The following is a 22,171-nucleotide window of genomic DNA, read 5'->3' as shown; positions in this document are numbered from 1 at the left end:
GATAGGTATTTAATATTTCTATCTGGTCGGTTATGTCTATTTGATACTGGCATGGCTGTCTCTCTACTCTTTTCTTGAGAGCTATGCACACATTTTTGGACGTTTTCGACTTTGGTGTGGGTGTTTACCGTGATTTCCAGTATTTTTTCCAAAGTTTGTAATGCCCTTGAAATGTTCTGTGACATATTACCCACTTTTGTTTGAAGAGCTTCAAATTCTTTTTGAGGCTGAGAAGATGTTATGGGAGTATGTGTCTGCCTATTTTGAGTTTTGTTTGTGTCCTGGTGCTTTAGAGCTTTAGTTTCTTCATTTTTCCTACTTTTGTCCTTGGTTCTGGGGTTAGTGGCAGTGGGGTGCTGTGTGCTCCCTAAGTCCTGAGCTCTTGATCTTACGTAACGAGGATATGAGTTTCGTAAGGTCATTGATGTACTTTGTGATGTTGTTGAATGGGGTATGAGAGGGATGTTAGATTTCAAATCTTTTATTTCTGGAAGGAGGTTCCTGTTGACTGCCCTGCATGTAGGAGAAGTCAAATCTCGAGATACTTCACGCTGAGGTGGCGTTGATGGAGTATTGGCATATGATGTGGGATTTTCACCTGTCTCGGTATCACTTCCGTCTAATGAGCCTCCTGTTAACGTTGTGCCTCCTGGTATCATTGTAGTTTGTGGATCTAGAGGGTCTTTGGTTGTTACGAGGTCTGTGGCGGTATTTTTGGAGGTAAATAGAGTGGCTTCTTGTGTGGTCCGTTGTTGATTAGATAGCCTTGAGTTATCTACACACTATTCTAGCATTGGAAATAGGTTGTCGAACTTTTCTAGCTCATTGTTAGCTGTTTGTATAAGTACAATGCCGTTCTTGTAGATAGTTATGGATAGATCCGCTCTTAGTCTTAGTGACATTTTGTGCCATGTGGAATGTTGTTTATGTTTTTTAGGTTGAGCATCTTCGTAATGACAGTGCGCCATTTAGTCATTTTTCTGGTGAAAAATATCAAGTTGTTAATAATTATGCCTTTGTTTAGGTTGAAGTAGGGTTCAGAGATCAGCATGTCTGGGTGTTTTCTAATTAGGTTGTGTTTGAATTTTTTGACTGTATTCTTAGATAGGTTAGATAGGTTAGTTGCAGCATGCACAAACTCCTTTCTTAGAAAGGAGTTTGTGCATGCTGATTCAAAATTGTTTTCTGCCATATTTATTGAGAGGAAATTGGTTTCCGCCTAGAGGAGACTTTACTTGTATGTCAATACCTGTATCTCGGTGCTTGCAGGTCTATTTGTTGTTGCTGTGCCCCCTTTGCCCTCCTGTGTCTAATAGTTCCCTTAGACGAGTTATGCTGAGCCCTTCCAAGATGGCTGCCATCTTAGATGTTTAGGCTCATCTTATGGCTGTGAGGTCCTTTTCTATGTCAGTGCTCAGTCCTCTTTCTGTTGGCCTTTCAATGTTGTTGCCATTTTTTGGGGAGTTGAGTTGAATTGTTAATTTAGAGCAATCCCTTTTCTAAAGATGGCCTGGGCATTAGGTAAAGTGAGAAAGCAAGCTACACTATGACGATGGATGCCTTACATTGCTTGGTTGCATTGCAACCTATTGCATTTATGTCCGCAGCGGCCGCCATTTTGAAGTCAGGCAACCAGAAACGCGGTACGCCTTACTGGGAGAGTCCAATTAGTCAGACTTGTAATTTTACTTACGCATTGCTGGGCAGCGTGAATTTTGCCTCACTTTTTGCACAATGTTTCCGTCTGTTGGGGGCATCAGGTCAGCGATGTGGGCGACGCGGCAGAAGAGACCCCTACATGTCGGCTGGTGTGCAGCACGTCAAATGTTGCCTCAGCCGGTGATGGGCAATAGCAGTCGCCAGCTCCTGGGGGACCCTGGGTGATCGCTGCTCTAATTTGCCGCATGTGGGGATCAGCTGGCTACCAGGCGACCATCATGAGAGGGTACAGCGCACTGGACGATCTTCTCTGGGTAGGCCAAAATCTCTGCAGGCTCCAGTGGGGGGCCTGGGGGTTCCTATGGGGCCCGTCTGTAAAACCCTGCTCCATGTGGCAGTCACCATGAGGTGCCTGACTCGTGGTGCAAGGATTTACACAGGCTCCTATTTTGCATGGGGGCTTGTGCTGGGGCCAGTTTACAGGTGCAGCCTAAGCTCCCATAAAGGAATGGGAGTATGCAACCACACCATGTGCGGTCAATTTGTTGTGGCGTCTTCGGGACCGCCGACCAGAGGTTGGTCGGTCTCAGACTGCGATGATGTTGCGCCGACGTGAGCCAGCCTGATCAAGCAATCACGTGCTTAATGCTTTTTAAACATCTCCAGTGATGGTGCCATTGTCATGTTCTTATCAAGGTCCCTAATCTAGCTTACCAGATTCATGCCCGATAACGGATTCAATCACTCAAACCCCTATGCTGACATTAGAATCACCCCATATTAAGTAAGAGTCGACATACTCCCAAAATGGTGGCTCCTCTTCCTCCAGTCCCTTAGAAAGTACAAAACTGGCTGTGAGACAAAATCAACCCACTGTAGCTCCGGGGGAATCTTACCCACGTCTTCAGTATTGATTTGTACCCGACCCATGGAGAGATAAACGCACTTCGTGCCTATAGTGATGTTAATATGTCCACCCTTGATGTTAATAAGTCCACATTGACGTTAATAAGACCACATTGACGTTAATACATCTACCTTGACGTTAATATATACGTTAACATATCCACATTGACGCTAACATGTCTACATTGACGTTAGCATGTCCACTAAGCATGGGCGGATTTTGCGGATCCGCGGATTTTGCGGATTTGCGGATCGTAGATCCGCAAAATCCGCGGATTTTGCGGATTTGCGGATCCGCGGATTTGGGGCGGGGCTTCCATGTGAGTGCAGTCACTGAATTTGAGCATCAACTAGTTCGAGCGACCATGTGTGTGTTACTATGCAATCGCCCCGACGGGCGCAGGGGTCCCTTGAGTGAGCTGTCCATCATAGTGGGTGAATGGCGGGCAAACGGTGCAAACCGCGAGTGTGTGGGCGGGGCCAAACGGGCAGGGCTACCATGCGAGTTCAACATGCTTCTTGTGTGTATAAAAGGTCTGAGAAAGATCAGTTCAGCAGATGAAGAGAAAGAAACCCCTGGTCACAAGAACAGCACGGGTATTGTGCTCGTGAAAGTCAAGGATGCAAAGGCCTCTATCCAGCATCACAGCTGATTTTCCACGGTAGAGTTGGGAAGAAGGCACACCTGTCCAGCCTCGACGACGCTCACGATTGTTTTTGGGCTAATGAATGAGTCACTGAATTTGAGCATCAACTAGTTCGAGCGACCATGTGTGTGTTACTGTGCAATCGCCCCGAAGGGCGCAGGGGTCCCTTGAGTGAGCTGTCCATCATAGTGGGTGAATGGCGGGAAGACGGTGCAAACCGCGAGTGTGTGGGCGGGGCCAAACGGACAGGGCTACCATGCGAGTTCACACATGCTTCTTCTGTGTATAAAAGGTCAGAGAAAGATCAGTTCAGCAGATGAAGAGAAATAAGCTCCTGGTCACAGAAACAGCACGGGTATTGCGCTCGTGAAAGTCAAGGATGCAAAAGCCTCTATCCAGCATCACAGCTGATTTTCCACGGTAGATTTGTGAAGAAGGCACACCTGCCTCGACGACGCTCACAATTGTTTTTGGGCTCACAGGAAGGGCATGTTGTAACTATTTTAGGATGGCGCCGGCAAGCTGCCAGCGCCATCCTAAAATACTTACTAAATTAGCTTCAACAGTAAGCTCTAATAGATAAAAAAAAGCAGGTGCGAGCACATGCTTTATTTTATCTATTAGAGCTTCCTGTTGAAGCTAACTTAGTAACTATTTTAGGATGGCGCTGGCAGCTTGCCGGCGCCATCCTAAAATAGTTACAAGTTGACAGGCCAGCCAGGCTTCAACTTTTGCCCCCGGAATCCGCCGCTCGCGGATTTGCGAATTCGCAGTAAATTCGCGGGAGTTCGCGGATCGCGAATTTACCGAAAATTCGCAAAATCCGCGAGCGGAACGGATTTTGCGCTCATACTTAATGTCCACCTCTTGACGTCAAGCCAGGCACCTCCACAGTATAAATATGCCCATGTCAGGCCCAGGGGCGCTTGCGGTCTAGGGCCCGCCCCATTTGGCCTTCGGCCATGTCCCAAACGTTTATGTGGAAAGACTCATGGGTCTTCCCCTGCTGGACATTGGTGGTTGCTTTGTTATAGGGCTAGGGCAGGCTAAACTTTGGAAATGCATTTTGCCCTAAAAATTCCATTGATTCCCTATGGTCCGCGAGATGATTGAGGTTTGGCAGGGTACGCGAGATGAGTGAGGTTTGCCAGGGTACGCGAGATGCGTGCACTTTGGCAACCGCGTACCGCGAGATGCGTGCAATTTGGCATGCTGTCGCTTTTCAACGCCGCAAGCAGGGGAAATTACGCGGGTGTGGTTACGTTGATGTACGTGACCACACCCAAGGATCTGTGCTCACTATTCTGGAGATTTCTGAGAAGGAGGTTGATTCCAGGCATCTCTGTGTTTTGGTATGCTGTTTAACCCTTTGATGCAGATTCGTGTGTGCCGCGCTGGAGCAGACCTTTCCGGAGGAGCTTCTTGAGTTGGTAACTTCTCCGGCAGTCTTTGAGAAGGTGGTTTTGGACCGGATTTCTTCGAGGAATTTCTTCCTTTGGGGTCCAGAGTTTGCAGATGAACCTATAATTAAGAGTAGGTCGTACTCTTTAGGTATGAAGGCGATTTAATGCACAAAAAGGTTTTTATTTTTTGTATTTACAGAATCTAAAGAGCAAGAAAGATTTAAACGCTGTTTCAGTTTTTTATATCATGTTATTTAAGGAATTAGAAATCTTCAATGTTTTTGGTATGAAGTAAACCCAACATAATATTTCGAATAGAAAGTTATTGTTTTAGCACAGAAACAAGATAAATCTCTTGCTTATGTTTTCTACATGTAACTTTATTATGAAGCTATAGCAAGACAATATTAGAGTGTTTTGCAATACACAGTTTTGTGCTATGTGAACAAGTTTAAAGGTTTTGATACTATCTAACAGTGAACACTTTACAGAAGATAATGTAAATCGTGCTATTTTTTCTGAGAGAGTTTTATTAGAAAAGTACAGATGTTTTATGTGCAAAGAAATATCAAGCATTTGGAGAATAATTAGTATAAAAGGTCAAATTGCAAGAGGTTTAATTGCGATATTATTCCACAGAATTTTGTGAAGTGAATCTAGTTTTACATGAAAACTCCATGCTTAGATTGCTGCTTGCATTAAGGAAAATTTACTGAAATATAAGTAAATAGGTATTAGTGTGTGTCTAACTTTTTCCTTTTCAGATCTCCCTCCCAGCTATTCCCTTCCCAACTCCCCTTTTCCCCCGCTTGATCACTTCAATATTCTGTGTAATAATTACAATCAGAATTGGAGGTATCGAGAGGTGGGCCCTTATATCATCGCATCAGATTCCGAGGAAGACTTTGTCTGACAGAAGAGTGAGCCCACAAATTATTTTCCTCCCGATCTGACTGTGTTGACATAATGGCCACCATGGATGATTTACTTGCGGCAATAGTTAAAATGCAGGCAGATTTAAATGAAACTATGGCTGCTACAGCATTGTTGTCTGATAAAGTAGATAATATTCAGATTTTGAACACTCCCCTTCCTGAGGAGGCGCAAGACACTAGAGCTTCCACAAATATATCAGTAACTGTTCCACCACAAATTCCTCTGGCTGTGCCAGAACGTTTTTCAGGAGACCCTTCTAAGGTTCAAATATTTTTAACACAAATAGAATTGCATTTCTCTTGTAGACCTGCAGCATTTCCCACCCCTCAATCCAGAATAGCTTTTCTAATTTCTTATCTGTCTGGAGATGCTGCAAATTGGGCAGTTCCGCTAGAACGTCAAGATAGCGCTCTATTGTATAACTGGCGGCGCTTTGTAGAAGAATTTGAGAAAGTATTCGACAGACGAACAGTAACTTTGTCTGCAGATCGAGAACTGTTACAATTAAGACAAGGAAATCGAGATCTCATTGCCTACTTGTCACATTTTAATAGATTGGTCGCAGAAACCTCTTGGCCTGAAGAAAAAAGAGCAGCACTTTTCTATCAAGGTTTGAAGGACGATCTGAAAGATGTGTTAGCTCAAATTGACCCACAACCAACAACTTGTTCAGATTTAATTAATCTAACTTTGAGATTGGATCACAGACTATCAGAACGAAGGGGTGATAAAAAAAGAGGAGAGAAACCTAATTGGAAAAGTGAAACTAAACCCAGAACTCAGTTCACACATTCTGAATCTAGCTCTGAACCAATGGAAATTGGAACCCTTAGACAACCATTGTCAAAAGACGAGAAAGAGAATAGACGCAAAAATGGACAGTGTCTCTATTGTGGACGCAAAGGACACTTTGTGAAAGATTGTATGTTGAAACCTAAGAATAAAACTCCAACCACAGGTAAAGTGTCAGTTTTGGAAACAAAAGACTCTGAGTTGGGAAACTAACATGCCCAGGATTGGTAGAAGGGGATATCTTGGGAACCATTGCTTACCCTTCAATAAACTCTTGTGTAAGTAATTGCAAAGCACATTTTCGATTAGCAGTTCAAATACAACTGATTCACAAAATCTGGCAAATGGAAGTTTTAATTGACTCTGGGGCCACAGGAAACTTTGTCGATTTAAAAACCGCCCAGCGATTGAGTATCATCTGTGAGAAAAAAGACACTCCTGAAATAGTCCAAGTCGTAAATGGAAAAGTTTTGTCCGGAGGTCCAGTCACCATGCAAACCTCAAAGGTAATAATGTGTTGTGAAGACTCAAAAAAGAGATATCATAGAGAGGAGGTTCAATTCGATGTAATCCAAGCACCTCAATACGGCTTTATTTTAGGAATGCCATGGCTCTGTCTACATAATTCAATTATTGACTGGCAAAAGAGAGAACTTGTATTCCAATCTGATTTTTGTCAATCATCTTGTATGGGAACTCTCACAAAAACAATCAGTCAAATTGCTACTGCAGAAGAAAAAGAGACAATTCTACCCAAATGTTACAAAATGTTTCAGGAGGTATTCAGTGAAGAAAAAGCAGCAGTCCTTCCTCCTCATCGCAGCTATGATTGCCAAATCGATCTCATGCCGGGTTCATGTGTACCGAACTGTAGGATTTATGCACTCTCTGAAACAGAAAATCAACACTTGAGAGAATACTTGGATCAATATCTTGAAAATGGGTTCATTCGTCCTTCAAAGTCACCAGCCGCCTCCCCTTTGTTTTTTATTCCAAAAGCAAATGGTGAATTAAGAACGTGCATTGACTATAGGGCTTTGAACAAAATCACCATCAAAAACAAATATCCCTTACCATTAATCCCAGTTCTTTTAGATCAAGTAAAAACAGCAGTAATTTACACCAAGCTTGATCCAAGAGGAGCATACCATCTGGTGAGAATCAGACAAGGAGACGAATGGAAAACTGCATTTAAAACTAGATATGGACTGTTCGAATATTTGGTAATGCCGTTTGGTCTTTGTAATGCGCCAGCAGCCTTCCAGATTTTCCTCAATGATGTTCTACGGGAATTTCTAGATTTATTTGTTATTGTCTATATAGATGATATCTTAATTTATTCCGATTCAGAAGAAAAGCACGAAGGTCATGTCAAACAAGTTTTAAAGGCATTACAATCACACAATCTGTATTGCAAGTTATCCAAATGCGATTTTCATGTCTTTGAGGTCGAATTTCTTGGAGTACGGCTCACACCAACGGGCATGAAAATGACTGATAGAAAAATAAAGGCAGTAGCAGAATGGCCAATCCCAAAATCTGTTCGAGATGTGCAATGTTTTTTGGGCTTCGCAAACTTCTATCGACGATTTATCGATCACTTTTCAGCAGTCGTAGCTCCCATAACTCGTCTGTTACGAAAAAAGGTGAAGTTCGAATGGACTACAGAAGCAAATGAAGCATTCCAAAGTTTGAAAAAAGCTTTTACTGAAGCCCCAATTTCGATGCATCCTGATGTGAATGAACCTTTTATAATCGAAGCGGATGCCTCAGATGTTGCAATTGCAGCCATTTTATCTCAGAGACATCACAAAACTGGTCAAATGCATCCTGTCGCTTATATGTCTCGTAAATTGAATGCAACTGAACAGAATTACATAATTGCAGAGAAAGAGTTGCTTGCAATACTTGAAGCATTCAAGGAATGGAGACATTATATTATGGGAGCAAAATTCACAGTAACAGTGTATACAGATCACAGAAACTTACAATTCATGAGTTCAGCCAGAATGTTAACTCCACGACAAATGAGATGGATGATGTTCTTTGCAGAATATGATTTCATAGTAACCTATCGACCTGGACAAGACAACAAAAAGGCGGATGCTTTATCCAGGAAAGACTCAACATTACATAAGTGTGAAGGAACTCTACAAGCAATAATAGAACCTGACAAAGTGATCTGTTTGTTGAATGCTGATCAGTTCTTAGACAGTATACATGAGAATTTTCCTCCATCACAATGGGAGAAATGGAATAACAAGAAAAAAAAACAAACAATCAAAGAAGGAATACCATTTCATGGAAAACAAGTCTACCTTCCAACCAAGGAATTACATGAGACGGTCTTTAATTGGCTACATTCCCATCCTATGGCAGGACATCCAGGTCCAAAAAAGACTGTAGAAAAGATTCAAAACTTGTTTGGGTGTCCAACTCTCAAAAAGGATGTTTCTTTGATGGCTCAAAACTGTGAAACATGCGCTGGATTTAAAACTGATCATAGCAAACCAAAAGGTTTGTTACAAGTCTTACCAACACCAATCAAACCATGGGAACATGTTTCTTTAGATTTCATCACGAATTTACCACTAGTGAATCTTCATTCAGTAATTTTGGAAGTAGTGGACAGTTTAACAAAATATGCCCATTTCATTGCTTGTAAAAAATTGCCAACAGCAGGACAATTATCGCAAATACTACTAACAAACATTGTGCGATTACATGGTTTACCTTCAGTGTTACTGTCTGATCGAGGGTCTCAGTTTTCATCTAAATTCTGGCAGCAATGGTGTCAAAGTCTACAAATCACATCTAATATGTCTACTAGTTACCATCCCCAAACTGATGGTCAAACTGACTGATTAAATCAGACATTAAAGCAATACTTAAGATGTTACGTAGAAGACTCCAAGAGATCTTGGTATGATTTGCTTTGGATTGCAGAAATGGCTTATAACACATCACCGCATTCTTCAACTGGGTCATCTCCATTTGAGGCTCTCTATGGCTATTTACCAAACACAATTCCTTTAGTATTGCCCAAACATGTAAGTGATACACCTGCAGTACAGGATGCTATACAACATATGCAAACTGTTCACCAACAAACTCACCAACGTTTACTACAAAGTAAGGAAAAGTACAAACAGCAGTATGATAAACATCATAGACCTGGTCCAAGATATGTTGCTGGGGATAAAGTTTGGTTGTCTACCAAGAACTTAACCTTCAAAAGAAAAAGTATGTTTCATCCTAAGTTTATTGGACCATATTCAGTACTTCGTCAAGTCAATCCAGTAACGTACAAATTGTTACGTCCAAAAACTTTGAGAATCCATCCAGTGTTCCATACATCCTTTTTGAAACCAACTAGACAAAATGTTGCAACTAGGCCAGCGCCAGTTTTGGGTCAGGGTAACTGGGAATACGAGGTAAAGGACATACTGGATTCTAAACTAAGGAGAAGCAGATTGTGGTATCTTGTCTCCTGGAAAGGTTACGGAGCTGAGAACGATTCTTGGGAACCGGCAGAGAACATTCATGCCTCTCGCTTGGTGCGACGTTTCCACCTCCTTCATCCCTTGAAGCCGGGCCCTAGACCGCTCCAGGGAGGGGGGAATACTGTTAGGCCCAGGGGCACTTGCGGTCTAGGGCCCGCCCCATTTGGCCTTCGGCCATGTCCCAAACATTTATGTGGAAAGACTCATGGGTCTTCCCCTGCTGGACATTGGTGGTTGCTTTGTTATAGGGCTAGGGCAGGCTAAACTTTGGAAATGTATTTTGCCCTAAAAATTCCATTGATTCCCTATGGGCCGCGAGATGAGTGAGGTTTGGCAGGGTACGCGAGATGCGTGCACTTTGGCAACCGCGTACCGCGAGATGCGTGCAATTTGGCATGCTGTCGCATTTCAACGCCGCAAGCAGGGGAAATTACGCGGGTGTGGTTACGTTGATGTACGTGACCACACCCAAGGATCTGTGCTCACTATTCTGGAGATTTCTGAGAAGGAGGTTGATTCCAGGCAGGCTCTGTGTTTTGGTATGCTGTTTAACCCTTTGATGCAGATTTGTGTGTGCCGCGCTGGAGCAGACCTTTCCGGAGGAGCTTCTTGAGTTGGTAACTTCTCCGGCAGTCTTTGAGAAGGTGGTTTTGGACCGGATTTCTTCCTTTGGGGTCCAGAGTTTGCAGATGAACCTTAATTAAGAGTAGGTCGTACTCTTTAGGTATGAAAGCGATTTAATGCACAAAAAGGTTTTTATTTTTTGTATTTACAGAATCTAAAGAGCAAGAAAGATTTAAACGCTGTTTCATTTTTTTATATCATGTTATTTAAGGAATTAGAAATCTTCAATGTTTTTGGTATGAAGTAAACCCAACATAATATTTCGAATAGAAAGTTATTGTTTTAGCACAGAAACAAGATAAATCTCTTGCTTATGTTTTCTACATGTAACTTGATTATGAAGCTATAGCAAGACAATATTAGAGTGTTTTGCAATACACAGTTTCGTGCTATGTGAACGAATTTAAAGGTTTTGATACTATCTAACAGTGAACAATTTACAGAAGATAATGTAAATCGTGCTATTTTTTCTGGGAGAGTTTTATTAGAAAAGTACAAATGTTTTATGTGCAAAGAAATATCAAGCATTTGGAAAATAATTAGTATAAAAGGTCAAATTGCAAGAGGTTTAATTGCGATATTATTCCACAGAATTTTGTGAAGTGAATCTAGTTTTACATGAAAACTCCATGCTTAGATTGCTGCTTGCATTAAGGAAAATTTACTGAAATATAAGTAAATAGGTATTATTGTGTGTCTAACTTTTTCCTTTTCAGATCTCCCTCCCAGCTGTTCCCTTCCCAACTCCCCTTTTCCCCCCGCTTGATCACTTCAATATTCTGTGTAATAATTACAATCAGAATTGGAGGTATCGAGAGGTGGGCCCTTATATCATCGCATCAGATTCCGAGGAAGACTTCGTCTGACAGCCCAGGTTTTCCCAATAAGACACACGGTGGTATTCCTAGAGCAGAGCGACCGACTTCACGCCCGATGTCCTACTGAAGCTGAAGGAAGGCGACCCTCCTGTCTGACGCACTGGAAAAGACGCTGTCTTTTCTCCAGCCAAGAAATCAGCTCCGGTGTTTCCCGTCTGCTCTCGCAGGCAGCCGGGAGATCAAGTTCCGAGAGAGATACAAGTCCTCCCGCATTCTAGATCAGGTATGGAGCTGATTGGACTCTGAGAGAATTCTTGGTTTTCTTTTAAACTTTTAGCGAAACGATTTACCTTCAGGTACTTCTCACTTACTTCAACCCAGTACTAAGCATAGGTAAGGTACACCGGGGTAGGCGTAACTTAGAAGCACCAGTCGAGGAAGTTAGTATTATTATTGCTGTATGTATTTAAACCGTCTTAAATTCATCTTATGGCTTAGAAACTATATTATGCTTTTACAATATTATTTCATGCTACTCTTTGTACTGTACGCACTTTACTTTATGACAAGTATTGCGATCGTAGCAATTCACTTCTCTTGCACGGGAAAACAGACTGTTCAATAAGTACCATCTTTTACTGAAAACGCCTGTCTCTCTTTCTCTGCTATTCTGGTGAAAGTAAGTATGGCGTACCTCAAGGATCATCACTCAGCCCCACCCTCTTCAACGTCTACATGAAACCACTTGCAGCCATCGCACGCCAACACAACCTCAACATCATCTCCTACGCCACCGACACCCAGCTGATCCTCTCTCTCACCAGGGACTCCGACACCGCCAGAAACAGCCTACACGAAGGGATGAAGGACGTCGCCGAGTGGATGAAGAACAGCTGGCTGAAACTGAACTCGGACAAGACGGAAGTCCTCATCCTGGGACCATCGTCCTCCGCCTGGGACGACTCCTGGTGGCCTCCTGCCCTGGGCACCGCTCCCAAACCAACAGACCATGCACGCAACCTGGGCTTCATACTGGACTCTTCCCTCTCGATGACCAGACAAGTCAACGCCGTCTCCTCATCGTGCTTCAACACCCTACGCATGCTCCGCAAGATCTTCCGATGGAGCCCGACCGAAACCAGGAAGATGGTCACCCAGGCACTCATCACCAACCGACTGGACTACGGAAACTCCCTCTACGCCGGAACCACAGCCAAGCTACAGAGGAGACTCAAACGCATCCAGAACGCCTCCGCCCGACTCATCCTGAACATCCCCCGACGCAGCCACATCTCCGGTCACCTGAGGGACCTGCACTGGCTCCCCATCAACAAGAGGATCACGTTCAGGCTCCTCACCCACGTACACAAGGCTCTCCACGACCTGGGCCCCAAGTACCTCAACGACCGACTGACCTTCTACACGCCCACCCGCCAGCTACGATCTACCAGCCTCGCCCTCGCCGCCGTACCACGCATCCGAAGAGCCACCGCCAGAGGCAGATCCTTCTCCTACCTGGCGGCCAAGACATGGAACTCCCTCCCCACCCACCTTTGACTGACCCAGGACCATCTCGCCTTCAGGAGACAACTCAAGACCTGGCTGTTCGAGCAGTAGCGGACCCCATCCCCCAAGCGCCTTGAGACCCTCCCGGGTGAGTAGCGCGCTATACAAGTGTTATGATTGATTGATTTATTATGCACGAATGACTGAGTGAAACATCCCCTCTATTGTTTTTCACGACTCTGGAGATTCCCTCCTCACTCATGGAGATGCAAAGTTGTCATGTTGCATGGTTGTCAGAAACTAAATCCCTTCTTGTCTAAGTAAGAGGCGTGAGACCCTCTTACACATTCTAGAAAGTTTCTAGTGACCTCTGAGCTAGCTGGCAAAAACTTAAGTCTAATATAGTCAACGGAGACTTAGGTGACCTCAGTCCCTGGTCTACACTGGTGTCTATGTTATTCCAAAGCGCAGATGCCTATTGGGAATATAGGAACTACACTACATGGCGCCCAACGTTTGGTAAGGCGATAAACTAACGTCAGAGGCTCGAGTAACTCAGTTGTGCTTTTTCACTCAGACCCTCTTACATAATACTCCATAGACGTCTGGAGTGGGCGAGAGGGCAAATGTCCGCCAAAACAGAGTAGGAAAAATCCTATGTGGACGGTTTTGGTATATTCAACGTTGAAGGATACAGTGTTCCAAAATATTGTGCACCTAATCTTTGTTTCATTTAACCCCTTCTATGCTCATGATGGAGCCGCTCCGTCATGAGCCTCGGTTGAGCTGTGCTCATTACGGAGCGGTTCCGTCAGGGCCCGCTCGACGCGCCTGCACGGCGCGAATTCCGCGCCTGCACTGGACGTTCCTATGAGCAGGCGGGGCCATGATGGAACTGCTTCGTCATGAGCACAGCTCAACCGCGGCTCGTGACGGAGCGGCTCCGTCACGAGCATGTGAGCACCGCTCGGCCTCCCCGCCCCCTTAGCGCTGTGGCGGAATTCCCGCCGCAGCGAAGGGGCTAAACTTGCTCTGAAGAAGTCTGGGTCAAAATATGACAACAGACGAGGATGAGGCCAATGCATCAACTATGGCTCTCACACTAATGACAACGGATGACACTTACCTACAAAATGACCCAGAGGCAAGGGAGATTCCGTTAAATATAAGAAAAACTCTAACATTAAAACTAATACGCAATGGACTACCAGCTACAGGTGGTACCGTTGTATTTGTAATAGAGGCACAAGAGTATCCACAGTCAGAGGTGTTCTATTCATGGATAAAATTCCTAGCAGCCAATACTACAACAAGGGAGTTCCACCATTATGAACCAGGTGAAACTCCAGAGGAATATACTCCGTATGAGGAGATAGAAATTCCGTTAACCTACCAAGAGCATGATCTCTGGTTTAATGGCGCTCTACAACACAGTGAAAAAATGAGTAGGCTCGGTCCACTTGGAAGACCAGGAGCAACATGGCCAATATTAGCAGGTTACACACCCTACCCGAATTGGGAGCGAATGGGTTGTGATGATCTATTGGCCCAACTAAACGAACTAATCAAGATACACAGACAATTAGTACAATATGTAAGGAGGACTCTGCCAGTCCAGCAGACAGCCAGAGTTCCACAGTACATCCCTCCTCAGGGAAAAACTAACAAAATAACTCCACAGACTATACAGTCGGTGATAGGAAAATTACCAGCCAAAAGAGAACAGATTCCGTTTTGGTTGGCTCAGAAAATAACACAAATAGAGGCAGTATTCCCAGATAGCACACACAATGACAAACACAGAATTCTGACGATATGTTTACCAATGGGGATCGCACCACATGTTGAAGACTGTGACACTTGGGGTACAGTTTTTGCTTCTATCTATACAAAAACACATGGTGTCCCATCTGTTGCGGTAATACCAGATGTTCTGAAGCAAATTCAGAATGAATACAGTCCAGAGCCGGCCTTAACTCTAGGTATGAAATTACTGAAAGATTTTAAATAGGTCTCAGCTATATTGTTAGCGAATGTAAGAGGGGAAGCAGCATCTGTGGGGATCCGCCAAAAATTAAGGGAAACACCAATAAATGATCAGCCTTCTGAACTTGTCAGAATAATGGAAAAGTGCTATGAAGAATTAGGCAGAGACAGTTTAGGTGGTAAACCAGTGAAACCACAGCTACCTGAGAGTACAGGGAAACCCTTGATAAAAATAAATATAAACTCTCCTAATAAGAAATGGGAAGGTAATAAAGACACAGGTTCCAAGGAGAAAAAGAAAAGCAGAGGAAGATCACCTCGGAGGAGAAATAGATCTCTAGAACGGGTGGAAAAATCTCCCCAGAGGGAGACCTCTGAGAACAGATACAATCTTAGAAATAGAGATAGTTTAAGAAAACCTGACAGATATCAAGATAATGATACACGTTCCTCTCGATTCTTTCAGACTTCCTCGCAGAAATCGGAAAGAAAAGGAAGGTCAGAGACTAAGGATAAGCAAGGGAAGTCAAAAGACAAGGACCCGGCTCAACCCAGTAAAAAACAGAAATTCGATAAAAAGAAGGTAGCAAACCTGAGGGTGAGAAATGCCGAGGATTCTGAGGACACAGCTCAAGAACGGAGATGGGCTCTGACAATGCTAGACAGCGCAGCAGAAGTGACAATAATCCACAAGACATTGATGAATCTTCTGGAGACAGCGGACATGAATGAGAGCATTCAAGTAGAAACAGCTGATACAAGAGTGAGTGTTCCCCATAGAATTTATGAAACAACATTTAGAATAGAAGGGGCCATACCTAGGAAGATAAAAACACTTTTCTGGGAAAAATTGTCAGCAGGTTATGATATCCTACTAGCAGAAAGGCCACCAGAGTTTGTGAGGGAATGCCCACATGGCGAAGAAATAATTAGACCTGCCTTCTCTAAACAAGTTCCAGTACATAGGATAAATACCTATGCAATGAAATGGGCTGTTGCACTAGCTCCAGCACTATATAAAAATCATGTAGGATGGGATGAGGACTCCCCTCACAATAAAATACAATTGAAAAATGAACCAACTGCTCAGAGACAGTATCCAATTAAGCAAGAAGCTAAAAAACAGGTCAGGGAGATCTTGGATCAACTTGAATACCAAGGGGTGATTGAAACATGCACCTCGCCAATGAATAATCCTCTGTTTCCATTATCCAAACCAGATGATACATATAGATTAGTATTAGATTACAGACATTTAAACTCATGTTGTAAAACATTTGCAGTACAGAACTCACACAGTGTAGCACTAATGTATAACATTGTGCGCAAAAGGTACAAAACGACATTAGACATCTCTAATGGATTCTTTTGTCAGAACATAGCACCTGAAAGTAGGTCTTGGACGGCTTTCTCCTGTATGGGGGCACAAAAACAATTCTGTAGACTCCCACAGGGATTCGAGAATAGCCCAGGATTGTTTTCAGGAAGAATAACAGCGTTGCTACAAATATATGATGCTGAAGCAGTATCATATGGGGACAGTGTTTACCTGTCAGATGATGATCTCAAAACACAAATGAGAAGAGTGAACACCATAATGCTTGGGTTCACATCTGAGGGCTACAAATTCGACTTCAAGAAATCAAAAATTGCCCACCTCACAGTCATGTTTATGGGATATGAGTTATCAAACGAGGGCCAAGGCCTGGTGGATAACTTCCTACACAAATGCGCGGTGCTAAAAGCACCGGCAACATTGAGAAACCTACAATCGATTTTAGGTTTTCTAAAATTCGGAAATTATTATGTTCCAAATCATGAAGCCAGAATTTCACATCTGAAAATCCTAGATCAACCCACATTTGTTGCAGATCAGTGGACACATCACCACACGCTTATTATGTGAACCATGCATACAGACATGTTAACTAAAACAAATTTGACGCCGCAGGACATAGAATATGACCTACGGATCCAAATTATCCTAGGGAAGTGCTGATTCATGTACCTAACATTAAATGACGGTGACATGATACCAATTGCATACAAATCCCATGTATATACAGAGGAAGAAAGGAAGCTCTCTTCCATAGAACGAAAAGTAAGAGCTGTTCAAACTGCAGTAAAAAGTGAGAGAGCGTTGATGGGAAAGAATAGAATAAGATTCTTTTCTCCGGTACAATCAATTGAAGTACTGACAGGATACATCTCAGGAATGGGAGTATTCATAGAACCAGAGTGGCTAGAATACGCTAACGCACTTACTACAGAAAAAGTTGAACACTTCTGTGATGAAAGATTCCAAGATATAGAAAATTTAGAATTTACAGAACATTACAGTATGCCAGTTGAGACTCTACCTCTACAGAAATATAGAAATATAATATATACCACTGGTACAGTAAAATTGTCAGATAATGGAAAATTTGAAGGCACTGTTATGTGCTCAATGAATAAAGGTCCTTGGCACAAAGGTAAATTTAGACCTATTGTAACTAAACTTGAATCATTGGAATATAGTACAGTTTAACGGGCTGAAGTTCCAGCATTAAAAATGGCACTGGAAAATACAAATCGCGAATTCCCCACACTGATAGTGTGCGATTCATACTACTGTGCTGAGACATATATTAGAGACTCGCAGGGTTGGGTTGAAAATGATTTCAGAGATGCACAAGGTGACACAATAAAGTATAAAAATCTTTGGGAACAGGTAGCTCTTTTGAAAGAGGAACTACCAAAGGCTCACGTAACTGACGCGCTGAGTCATCAACGTGATGGCGTTCACGTTGGAGGGAATTCATTGGCTGACAAAGCCACAGGGACAGCCTATCAGCAGGCTGACCCAGAGAAAATAAAGCGTACTAGTAAACAAATAGACCGACAAACGTTGTTAACAGTGAAAGTATCTATGTCAGATAACCTGGCAGCGTTACCTTCAAACTATCCAGCGGAAAATAAATACATAATTGATGCAAATGCCGTTCCTTTTCCTTGACTCCCTGGAGTGGGGGACAGAGTAATTCCAAACAGGAATTGGAGAGAGTTCTTGATAGAGGATGCAAATAAGGGATGGGGTTTAATACATAGAGGCTTCGGAGGTACTATAGATGAATTAGAGAAATTGTACTGGTGGCCGGGAATGAGCGTACAACGTAATTGTGACAACTGCAAAGACCGCAGTAGTAAACCGGACCAAATTACAGAAAATAAAAACATGAAAGGAGCCTCAGCACCCTAGCTAGATACAGTAATACTATCAGCGCGCAAAAACCCGAAAGGGAAAAAGCGCTCCTGCCAGAATTAAGAATAAACAGACTAGATATCCCCAGAAGCATTCGGCTGACGCCAAAACTGTTATAAAGGAGACGCGAGTCCATATCGGTATATACGCAGGAGAGGTGTTGGGATTTGACCGGACTTCGTTGTGAGCTACTAAGCTTGCAAGGGGGCCCGGCCTGTCATGGCGAGTCTTTGTGGTAATCAATTCACCTTTTCCTGAGGGAAGTATGGGGGTGTAGAGGAAAGAACCAGGGCGTAAAGCAATCCATAGCGGTTAGGGTATTAGGTTGGGCTGATGGGGGAGTAAAAATACAATTACTAAGCATCCAGAATAGTCATGAGCATTCGGGAACTTGCCTGCTGCTGCCGTCGGGAGCCCGGGTGGAGGACTGCTGACCCCTTAGACCCACGGGGATTGCCGCCTGCCTGCCGCCTGCCTGCATCACGCTGCCCGCTCCCACTACCATCTGGGGAAGCGCTGGCCTTTGCGTGAGTGCAGGACAGGGAAACTACAAGCCCCAGCAACCCAGTGAACCACGTGAGGAATCGTAGGGCCAGGAGGCGCTTTAAACTTCCGTCAGCCCTGCATAGCGGGGGGAGCATTCGGGAACTTGCCTGCTGCTGCCGTCGGGAGCCCGGGTGGAGGACTGCTGACCCCTTAGACCCACGGGGATTGCCGCCTGCCTGCCTGCCTCACGCTGCCCGCTCCCACTACCATCTGGGGAAGCGCTGGCCTTTGCGTGAGTGCAGGACAGGGAAACTACAAGCCCCAGCAACCCAGTGAACCACGTGAGGAATCGTAGCGCCAGGAGGCGCTTTAAACTTCCGTCAGCCCTGCAGAGCGGGGGGAGCATTCGGGAACTTGCCTGCTGCTGCCGTCGGGAGCCCGGGTGGAGGACTGCTGACCCCTTAGACCCACGGGGATTGCCCCCTGCCTGCCGCCTGCCTGCCTCATGCTGCCCGCTCCCACTACCATCTGGGGAAGCGCTGGCCTTTGCGTGAGTGCAGGACAGGAAAACTACAAGCCCCAGCAACCCAGTGAACCACGTGAGGAATCATAGCGCCAGGAGGCGCTTTAAACTTCCGTCAGCCCTCCCTCGCAGGACGCGAGCGGGATGCCGGGCTAAGCCCGGGCAAAGGGCGGGCCCTCTGTCGCCCTCAGAGGCCAGAGGAGACCGGACCGGGCCTGTCCCCTTGGTTTTTGACTGTAAGGTAAAAGGTGTCACTTGGTCATTTTAAAGCCCTCGCTATCTATTGGTTTATTGCATTTAAAGACTGTCCTGTGGATCTACTACCAACATGTCACCTAAGCTGCCTTCTAAGAGCTGTGGTATGCAGAGGAGCGAGGTCACTGGGCCCATGGATTGCTATCTGGAAAGGGTAACCTCAACTATCACTCATGAATTAGACAGATTAGAGCAAAGCTTGCCCACAGATAACGTGTTATGCAATCTCCCCGCAACACAGACTGCTGATGTAGTATACGGATCCACCTTGCTTGACGAACTGAATGCCCTTTGTAAGACCCAGTATGTTGCTGTAGACTATGTAACCGAGACACCCCATGCCCTGGTTCGCCCCTCAGTAACCCCAAATGCCCAGTCCACTACGCCATTATTGATAGACTGTAACACATCAGATGCTCTTTCCCCATCTCCGTCTGTAAAAGTTAACAGTAATCATGCAGAGCCCCTTCATATCCCACCCGCCAAAAGGAAGCGACACGGGACTATACGCTTGGGGGATGGAGCCAAACAACGAAAACTGTGTCCAAGCTCCTTAGCAACGACTACACCTACCCCGTCAGCGGCTAAGAGACATAATAGTTTAGATTCTCCTGCTCCTACCTCCCAGGCAATTTTATTGGACCTCATAGAACGGCTTGTTACCTCTATTATATCCCCACTGATAGTAAGAATAAATAGTCTGGGAGAAAAGCTCAGTGAGATTGAGACGAAGATTAGTCCCAGTGCATCACAAATAAAGAACGTGGCAGAATCCAGCCACGAACCTGTCCTACCTGCCACCGTGGCACACAAATCGGCTACTCAAAGCAATAACTGTGGGAATAAAACAATGGCTGAACATAGGGCAAATCGGAAAAATCAAAATGCAGATAGCCGATCTGTTATAACTACTACAACCCAGAGGCTCAGCCCCAAAGTAAGGTCGACATTAGCCCCAATTCCTCACACTGTCATAGCCGACAGCAAAGGTATCAACTCCGGGAGAAGTGACCATATAAATTTACCCCCTATAGCCGCCCCTTTTGTATGTGTTCTCTCGGGCGTCCAAGTACTTAAGAAAGGAATACCTGAGTGACAGCACGACTTAAGAAATAAAGTCATCTTTTGGCTAACGAAAAATAGACCCTTGCCACCTAATATTGACGGCTCAATAGTAAGCGTCAGAAGGGTGGGTTGGTTGGGACCGCTCCCTAAGGACATTAAAGGGGACCTTGTCCTGGTAAGATTAAGAAATGAAAATGTTGTCCCCTATCTACAATTCTGGCAGCCCCAACTGGGAGATGGCCCTTTATCCACATGGCAATTACATGACTTTTACCCTAGGGCGTGTTATCACACCCCGTCAAGACCAATAGTAGAGAGTAACCATCAGAGGGTCAGAAATGTATACGTACAATATGGTTATAAAATGCCGTCTTCAAACCATTTTTACTTGCCCCGAATACATTAATTTAGACAGGGGAAGCCCCTAACTGATTTGATGTTAAACTTTGTAAAAAACTGTTTCTTTTTAACTGTGTAAATAATTATTTTTAGCAAAATGTAATTATTGTGACTGTTTTTTATAATCTGTATGCTTTTATGATTTATATTTTTTAAATCGAATAAAGCTTAATTGATTGATTGATTGATTGATTGAATAGTCATGAACTAATCTACCAAGAAATTCTCTGGGGGGGAATCACTCCGTATGAATTGCTGTTTGGCACTAGAATGTTGATAAGAGATCTCGATGTCGACACTTCAGTGGTGGAACAAAAGACTTTTAATGTGAAAGATCGTTTGGCTATCTTACAGGACTTAAATGAGAAAAGAAGAAGTCTAAGTAACACAAAAAGAAGCCAAACACCACTGAAGAGAAAGCACCTGTCCCAGCAAGACCTGTCTGGATTCCAAAGATTGGGGATCTGGTCAGAGAGAAGATTGCGGTAAAGAAGGAATTTGGGCCTTCATAAAGAAAAGCAGTACCTGTCTTGGAGATTCGAGGAACAAGATCAGTAGTACTACCGCCTCTTGCTTGTAAAAAGGAGAACAGAGTTGTATCAATCAACCTGGTAAAACCACAATCATGTGGCCAATAACTTACAGTAGGCCCAGTGGGCTCCAAAGATGTACCAGAAGCCCACATCTGGCTACAATTCAAGAGGTTCAAACTAAGAGACTATTGACTTTAGATCAAACAAACAGTAAGGATGAAGCCCAACACAAGAAAGCATCAGAAAGCTTACCTCTTGAAACCCAAATTATAACAAAAGAAGAAGTACCAATCTACAATGATGTGGCATCAGAATTCACAAGTGTTTCTCAAGTGCGATCGAAGACTGAAATAGAAATTAGACTAAACAAACACATCACAAACAACTCTGAAGCAATTGGAACAATTGATAGAACAGCGTCAGGTTATTTCATCAACTTCAATGACTTCCCAGAAGACCAAAGTGAAACTATGAAACAACGAGGGAAAGAGACATTCACTGAGAGAACTTGAAAGTTTGCTCATCACAGTTGGACCCGGCCCTTTTGGCAGGTTCACCCCGAGACTTTTTGCTTTTTCCTAGCCTGTTTCTGTGACCTGGTGTTGGTGATTTTAGGCCTCTGCGCACTTTTTCACTGTAGTACAGTGTAAAGTGTGTGAGCTCTCTGTACAGTGTGTGTGGTGAGAGTGACCTGCCCTCCCATAGGAATGCATGGGGAATATGTATGACCATGGTAGTTCCTGATATGTGGGGAGTGCAGGGTCGAGTTTGGTATGTTCGAACTCGTGAGATTGAATGCTGCGCAATAATATATGCGGCATGATTGTGTCCAGTGTAGAAGTGCCACTTCTAGAAGTTGGCATATTTGTGTAATTTGTGTCTGGCG

The sequence above is a fragment of the Lissotriton vulgaris genome, chromosome 7 (assembly GCF_964263255.1).
Source record: "Lissotriton vulgaris chromosome 7, aLisVul1.2, whole genome shotgun sequence".
Classification (NCBI taxonomy): Eukaryota; Metazoa; Chordata; class Amphibia; order Caudata; family Salamandridae; genus Lissotriton; species Lissotriton vulgaris.
This window is presented reverse-complemented; position numbering follows the sequence as displayed.